This window comes from Aotus nancymaae, unplaced genomic scaffold (genome assembly GCF_030222135.1).
Source record: "Aotus nancymaae isolate 86718 unplaced genomic scaffold, 86718_ANA_hifiasm-v0.15.2.pri h1tg000030l, whole genome shotgun sequence".
Taxonomy (NCBI): Eukaryota; Metazoa; Chordata; class Mammalia; order Primates; family Aotidae; genus Aotus; species Aotus nancymaae.
In genome coordinates this window covers 1,098,902-1,106,916 of record NW_026988443.1, presented here as the reverse complement: position 1 = coordinate 1,106,916, position 8,015 = coordinate 1,098,902, and positions in this window count along the sequence as shown.

The window sequence follows — 8,015 nt, the reverse complement described above, 5'->3', positions numbered from 1 at the left end:
TTCAAGTTGTACTTGTCATCAGTTTGGCGGAATCCTCCTTATGCTAAAAGCTATGTCTACTGTAACAGGAAAAAGCCCAGGTTCCTGTCCTCTGAGCCACACTGCCCACCAGACCACAAACTCAAATCGGACTTCCTGGGTTTGAATCTCTGCTCAGCCATTTACACCTGTGAAACCTTTAGCAAATTAGTTAACTTCTTTATGCCTCATCTATAAAGTAGCAGTAGAAATGGTACCACCTCATAGATAATGCAGAAGAGTATCTGAGCCAATACATGTAAAGCATTTAGCACAGTACCTGCTATGAATAAGTATTTAGAAAATAATCAGAATAGAGAAAATCTCACATCTGGAGGTCTCTTAATGAATTAAACATTAGCACCTTTTTATAAAATTAAGATTTTAAAAAAATATCTACATATTGAAAAATGTAACCTTAGTAAATATTGCTTATTTTAAGACTATGGAAAAGGACCTTTTCATGGATGGTAAGAAGTTGCTAAAGGCATCATGCCAGACATGATTTTAACTAAATTTAAGAATATATGATAAAATTAAGTATTTCCATGGTAAGGCGATTGCATCCAAATGTTTAAAATCTACTTAGAATTGCATCAGTAGTAATAGTGGTTTCCTTTTTTCTGCTACAGGTAATGAATAATACCTGCTACATAAACCTAGAATGACTAAAGGTGCTATCTCTTTTTTCCCCCTACCCTTTTTAGTTTTAGAACTTCAGCAGACCAAGGCTAAAGAAATACCACAATGAAATGATCCCAACATAAGCATGTCTGGCAAGGCCTGTGGTATTGGGGAATGAACAGGAGCTTTGGAACCACACACAATCCAGTTTAAATTGTGGCTCTGCCACTTCTCCCCTAAAAAAAGCCCAAAACTTTACAGAGCCTAAGATTTCTTATTTATAAAATAGAAAAGCTGGGCACAGTGGCCTATACCTACAGTCACAGCTACTCAGGGGCCAAGGCAGGAAGATCACTTGAGCCAGAGTTTAAGTAAGTCTGTAGTATGCTGTGATCACACCTGTGAATAGCCACTGCACTCTAGCCAGGGCAACATAGGGAGACCCCATCTCTTAAAAGAAAAATAGCTAAAATAGAAATACCTGCCTTGTGAGGATTAAAGGTACTACTATATTTGTGAAGTACATGGCATTTAGAAGGCATTCACTAAATAGCTTTTGTTACGGCTTTGATCCAAAATAAATCCTCGTTTATTAAGAAGGTATGTAATATGAGACCCATCACAGTGGCTCACCCCTGTAATCCTAGCACTTTGGGGGACTGAGGCTGGCAGATTGCCTGAGCTCAGGAGTTCAAGACCAGCCTGGGCAACATGGCAAAACCCCAACTCTAGTAAAGATACAAAAAATGAGCCAGGCGTGGTGGCACGTGACTGTAGTCCTAGCTACTTGGGAGGCTGAGGCACGAGAATTGTTTGCACCCAGGAGGCGGAGGTTGCAGTGAGCTGAGATTGTGCTGCAGCACTCCAGCTTGGGTGACAGAATGAGGCTGTCTCAAAAACAAAAACCAAAAAAAGGTATGTAATTTGTTATTTGGTGCCAAGACTTAAATTTCTAGCTTTGAGTCAAAAGCAATGTACTTATCACCCTGTAAAATTAAGCACATTCACTTTCTTTAAAATTGTAATAAAATGTATGCAACAAAACATACTATCTTAATCTTTTTAAAGTGTATATGGTTAAATATTATATAGTCACTTTGTTTTGCAAGCAGTCTCCAGAATTTTTTCATCTTGCAAAACTGACTTACGATTAAACAACTCCCCATTCCTCCCCGCATCCCCTGACAACCACCACTGTACTTTCTCTGAATTTGCCTAAGGATTCATATAAGTGGAATCACAGTATTTGTCTTTGTCACTGGCTTTTTTAACTTAATATAACGTCCTCCAGATTCATCCATGTTACAACATGTCAGAATTTCCTTCATTTTTAAAGCTGAATAATATTCGGTTGTATATACCACATTTTGTTTATTCATCCATCAGTGGGACACTTGGGTTGCTTCCTCTTGGCTGTTTTGAATAATGCTGCTATGAACATAGGTGTACAAATACTTCTTGGGGACCCTACTTTCAGTTCTTTTGGGTATACACCAGAAATTGGATTGCTAGATCATACGGTAATTCCATTTTTATTTTTATTGATTTATTTATTTTTTGAGACGGGAGTTTCACTCTGTCGCCCAGGCTGGAGTGTAGTGGCACAATCTCAGTTCACTGTAATCTCTGCCTCCTGAATTCAAGTAATTCTGCCTCAGCCTCCTGAGTAGCTGGGATTACAGATGCCCACCACCACGCCTGGCTAATTTTTGTAGTTTTAGTAGAGACAGCGTTTTGTCATGTTGGCTGGGCTGGTCTTGCAAGTGATCCACCTGCCTTGGCCTCCCAAAGTGTTGGGATTACAGGCATGAGCCACTGCGCTCGGCCTCTATTTTTAAATTTTTGAGGAACTCCCATAGTGTCTGTAACTGTACCGTATTACGTTCCCACCCACAGTTCATAAGGATTCCAATTTCTCTACATCCTTGCCAACACTTGTTATTTTCTAGTTTTTCTTTCTTTTTTTTTTTTTTTTTTTTTAATAGTAGCTATCCTAATGAGTGTAAGGTGTTATTGTGGTTTTGATTTGCTTTTCCCTAATGATTAGGGAAAAGATGTTGGGCATCTCTTCATGGACTTGAACAGACATTTTTAAAGAAAATATACAAACAGCTAATATTTTGGCCCTTTTTGAATCAGGTTGTTTGGTTTTTGTTGTTAGATATTAACCCTTATCAGATATGATTGGCAAATATTTTCTCCCATTCCTTAGATTTCCTTTTCACTCTGTTGATTATGGCCTTTGATGCACAGAAGCTTTTAATTTTGATGTAATCCAATTTATTTTTATTTCTGTGGCCCGTACTCTCGCTGCCATATCCAAGAAATCATTGCCAAATCCAATGTCATGAAGCTTTTCCCCTATGTTTTCTTCTAAGAGCTAAATGCTTTTAGCTCTTACATTTAGGTCTTTAATCCATTTTTAGTTAATTAGGCACATTCACTATTAAATTACCCTATTAAAATGTGATTCTGATAAATCTAAAATTTCTGAGCCTTGTTTAAATACCATATGAGAATAAATATAAGTAATATTGCCTGTTAGTGTTTTTCTTTATGCCATGAAAGCGAGTAATGGTAATTATTTTTATTATTTGGAATATAATACATACTTAGTTATTTTTTAAATTAGCTGGGGAGTGAAGGAATTAAAGCAATCTTGCCCAAATGCCCTCCTAGGAAGCCTTTCTGCAGTTTTCCAACACAATTACAATCCCAGTGATGTATGCTGTGATGGTTAATACTGTCAACTTGATTGGATTGAAGGATACAAAGTATTGATCCTGGGTATGTCTGTGAGGCTGTTGCCAAAAGAGATTAACATATCTGGGATTACAGGCACGTGCTACTACTGCCTGGCTAATTTTTGTATTTTTAGTAGAGACGAGGGTTTCACCATGTTGGACAGGCTGGTCACCTAACTCCCAACTTCAAGTGATCCACCCGCCTTGGCCTCCCAGAGTGCTGGGATTACAGGCGTCAGCTGCCGCACCTGCCTCCTGGTCTGGCACGCTTCAGCTGCGTAGAAAAAGAAAGGGCAGACTCTGGAAACAGCTCGGATACATGGGAAACAATTTGGAATCACCACCTGCTTCATCTATTGCAAAGAAAAATCTGTCGCATCTGGGCAATTATCATAGAAACATGAAGCAATTTTCTATGTGTACTTTCTAGATATGTTAGATATAAAACATCAAGATAAGTATCAAAGATCCAAAGATCACTTGGAGAGCAGATCGATTTGGGCATTAAGATATAACCCCTCCCAGTCCAAGTGCAGTGACTCACGCCTGTAATTCCAGCACTTTGGGAGGATGAGGCGGGTGGATCACCTGAGGTCAGGAGTTCGAGACCAGACTGGCCATCGTGGTGAAACCCTGTCTCTACTGAAAATACAAAAAACTAGCTGGGCATGGTGGTGTGCACCTGTAGTCCCATCTGAGAGGCTGAGGCATGAGAATCGCTGGAATCTGGCAGGTGGAGGTTGCAGTGAGCTGAGATCGCACCACTGCACTCCAGCCTGAGCGACAGAGCAAGACTCTGTCTCAAAAAAAGAAGACACAACCCCCACTGAAACAACCCAATTGAATGGTTGTTCTCAAAAATGGGCAAATGATTTAAATAGTCATTTCTATAAAAAGGACATAGAAACTCCTCCCCGTAATATGCCTAAATAGGTATATATTCTCAAGACTCTCCCTGCAGGTGAGGTAGCATCTAGCTCTGGCCAATGACAGGCAAGTGAAACTGGGTAAGGTTTCCAGAAAAATTCTTTCTCTTTCTGTCTTTCTGTTTTTTTTTCTTTCTTCCTTCCTTTTCTTCCTGTCTCTCTCTCTCTTCCTTCCTCCCTCCCTCCTTCTCCCTTCCCTTCCCTCCCTTCCTTTCCTCTTTCTTTTCTCCTTCCTCCCTTCCTTCCTTCCCTCCCCCCCTTCCCCTTTCCCTCCTTTCTTCCTTCCCTCCTTCCCTCCTTCCTTCCTTCCTTCAGTCTCACTCTGTTGCTCAGGCTGGAGTGAAGTGGCATGATCTCGGCTCACTGCAACCTCTGCCTCCCGGGTTCAAGCAATTCTCCTGCCTCAGCCTCCTCAGTAGCTGGGATTACAGATGTGCGACACCACACCTGACTAATTTTTTTTGTATTCTTAGTAAGATGGGGTTTCACCATGTTGGTCAGGCTGCTCTCAAACTCCTGACCTTGTGATCCACCCACCTCGGCCTCCCAAAGATTTTTTCAAGGGAAGAAGCATAGCTGGCATGCCCCTTAGTCTCTCTGCCCTTCCCACTTCTTCCTTCTTGAAATGTGTACAGGATGCCTAGAGATGCAATAAGAACTACCTCAGAACAATGAGGATAAAAGCCACATCTTAAGGTGGAAGAAAGAGAAGAGAATAAGTCTTTGATGACAACATTAAGCCACTATCCTTGTACTGCCTATCTTTATCCTTCTTCCAATACAGTGTCAGTTTCTGTACAATGCAATCCTAACATGATCCAATAGGCATGCCAGAATGAAAAAAAGAGAAAAGAAAATGGGGGAAAAGCAATAATGGATAAAAACTGCCCTGAGTTGAAGACTTCAACTTTCAGATGGAAAGGACCCACTGAATGCCAATGAAGAATGAGAACAAAATTAAAGTGTGAACGAAACCAAAGGCACTCTCCACAATAGAAGATAGGAAATGTACCATTATGTCTTTTCTGAAAAGTTTTTCCAGGAATAAAATAATTTCTGGGAAATTTGTTCCAAAAGTAAAAACACATGGTTTAAAAAGAACACAGACACGGTATGTAATTAACAGTGGTATCAGACACGGTGGCTCACCCATGTAATTCCAGCACTTTGGGAGGCTGGGGTGGGTGAAGCTACCTGAGGTCAGAAGTTCAAGACCAGCCTGGCCAACGTGGTGAAACCTCATCTCTACTAAAAATAAAAAAATTAGCCGGACATGGTGGTACATGCCTGTAATCCCAACTACTAGGTAGGCTGAGGCAGGAGAATCACTTGAACCCAGGAGGTGGAGGTTGCAGTGAGCCAAGATTGGGCCACTGCACTCCAGCCTGGGTGATACAGAGAGACTCTGTCTCAAAAAATAAAAATAAAGAGTGGGATTATCCTGGGAGTACAATGGAAAGAAACCCTAATACCACAGCTATACAGCAGACCTAAAAACAATCAGTCTTGATTAGACATCAAAGAACTCTATGAAAAGTGTTTTAAAGACGAACATAGATATCATAAACTATATGGTTAAGAACTTAAAAGTACAAGCTCTGAGGTAAAGCAATGCATTTTTTTAATCAAAAGGCAAAAATAACCCACAAAAATCAACTATATAAAAGCCACGTTCCATAAAGGAACGTATAGCACTTTTACACAATTAGCATATAAGGAATGATGCATGATGCTTACTTTTTTTTAAAAAAAAACTTTTGTATTTTTATTAGAGATAAGCTTTCACCATGTTGGCCGGTTGGTCCTGAACTCCTGACCTCAAGTGATCCACCTGCCTCAGCCTCTCAAAGTGCTAGGATTACAGGGGTGAGTCACCGCACCTGGCTGGCAAGTAAAGAACAAGCTTTCCGAATAACAAAACCAAACCTCCCACAGTCAATTCAGAGTTGAGGACCACTTATACTACTGAATTAATACTTAATCACTTTAGATTTATAAAAGGTACCGGTGATAATCATTTCTCCTTTTTTTTTTTTCCTTAACTAAAATCGAACTTGTCATTTATGAACTTCTTTGCTTATCAACCTTTGCCTATTAACTTATATTAAAGAATAATTTGGGCCACGCACAGTGCCTCACACCTGTAATCCTAGCACTTTGGGAGACCGAGGTGGGGGTGGATCACGAGGTTGGGAGTTTGCGACCAGCCTGACCAACATTATGAAACCCCGTTTCTACTAAAAATACAAAAAATTAGCAGGGCATGGTGGCGCGTACCTGTAATCCCAGCTACTCAGGAGGCTGAGGCAGGAGAATTGCTTGAACCCGGGAGGCAGAGGTTGCAGTGAGCCAAGATCGCGCCACTACACTCCAGCCTGGGCGACAGAGTGAGACTCTGCCTCAAAAAAAAAAAAAAAAAAAAAAAAAAACACAATAATTTGAAAACTAAGTTGAGGTTTAATTTTTTCCCCTTTTTTCTTGTTTCCTTCTCCCAATAAAAAATGAGGAGGTTGTTATTTGACTATACTTACCCTAAACGTTAGACTCACTGAAAATTATAAGTTAAAATACTAATAAGCAATTATAATTTCCTACTGTCTCAACTATTTTTTCTTACCTTTACAGGAACTCTACATTTTAAATGTTATTAAATTTTAAATTCTAAATTTTATGAACTAGTATCTCATTTAGAAATTCACTTTTTCTTTTATAGTTTTTATAATTAAAATTTTATTTTTTAAATTTTTAATTTTTTAAAATTTTTAGTAGAGATGGGGTTTCACCATGTTGGCCAGGCTGGCCCTGAACTCCTGACTTCAAGTGATCCACCTGCCTCAGCCTGTCAAAGTGCTGGGATTACAGGCATGAGTCACCGCGCCCAGTGACTGGCGAGATCACTGCTCACTACAACCTCGGCTTCCCAGGCTCAAGCAATCTTGCCACCTCAGCACCCCAAGTAGATGGGACAACAGGCACGCACCACTGAGGCAGAAAAATAGGATCTGGAGGCAGGGAACATAAAGTCGATCTCACACTTCAGCTGTAAACAGGAAATATCCTCTCCATAGAGAATAAGCCAAGTAAATGACTTTGTAACCTTACTTCATCCTCTCCATAGGGCGTAGGCCAAGTAAATGACTTTGTAACCTTATTTCATCCTCTCCATAGGGCGTAGGCCAAGTAAATGACTTTGTAACCTTACCCTTTATCTGAAAATGTAGGAGATGTCTCCACTTGTCCAGGGTGCATTCCAAGGGAGTTCTGCCATATTCTACGAGGAATTGGGGTCCGATCTAAACTCTTCATAGGAAAAGTACTGTGGTCGTGGGATGAAGTTACGTAGGAGTAAGGAGACAAACTATCTCGCCGAAATGACCGGTGAAATTGTCCTACAGTCACTGGTCCGTGCGGCTCGGGCCGGGACCCCGCGCGGGCGGCGGCGGCTCCTGGTGCTGCAGCGGGGTCGGGGCGGCGGCGGCGGCAGCTCCTGGTGCTGCAGCGGGGTTGGGGCGGCGGCGGCGGCGGCTCCTGGTGCTGCAGCGGGGTCCGGGCGGCGGCTCCTGGTGCTGCAGCGGGGTCGGGGCGGCCGCCGAGGCGGCGGAGGCAGAGGCCGAGGTGATGAGCAGCCGCTGGAAGCGGTTGGGTGGGCGGCAGGGCACCTCCAGGCCGGCCGCCAGCTTGGCCTTGTTGGCACTGGTCAGGC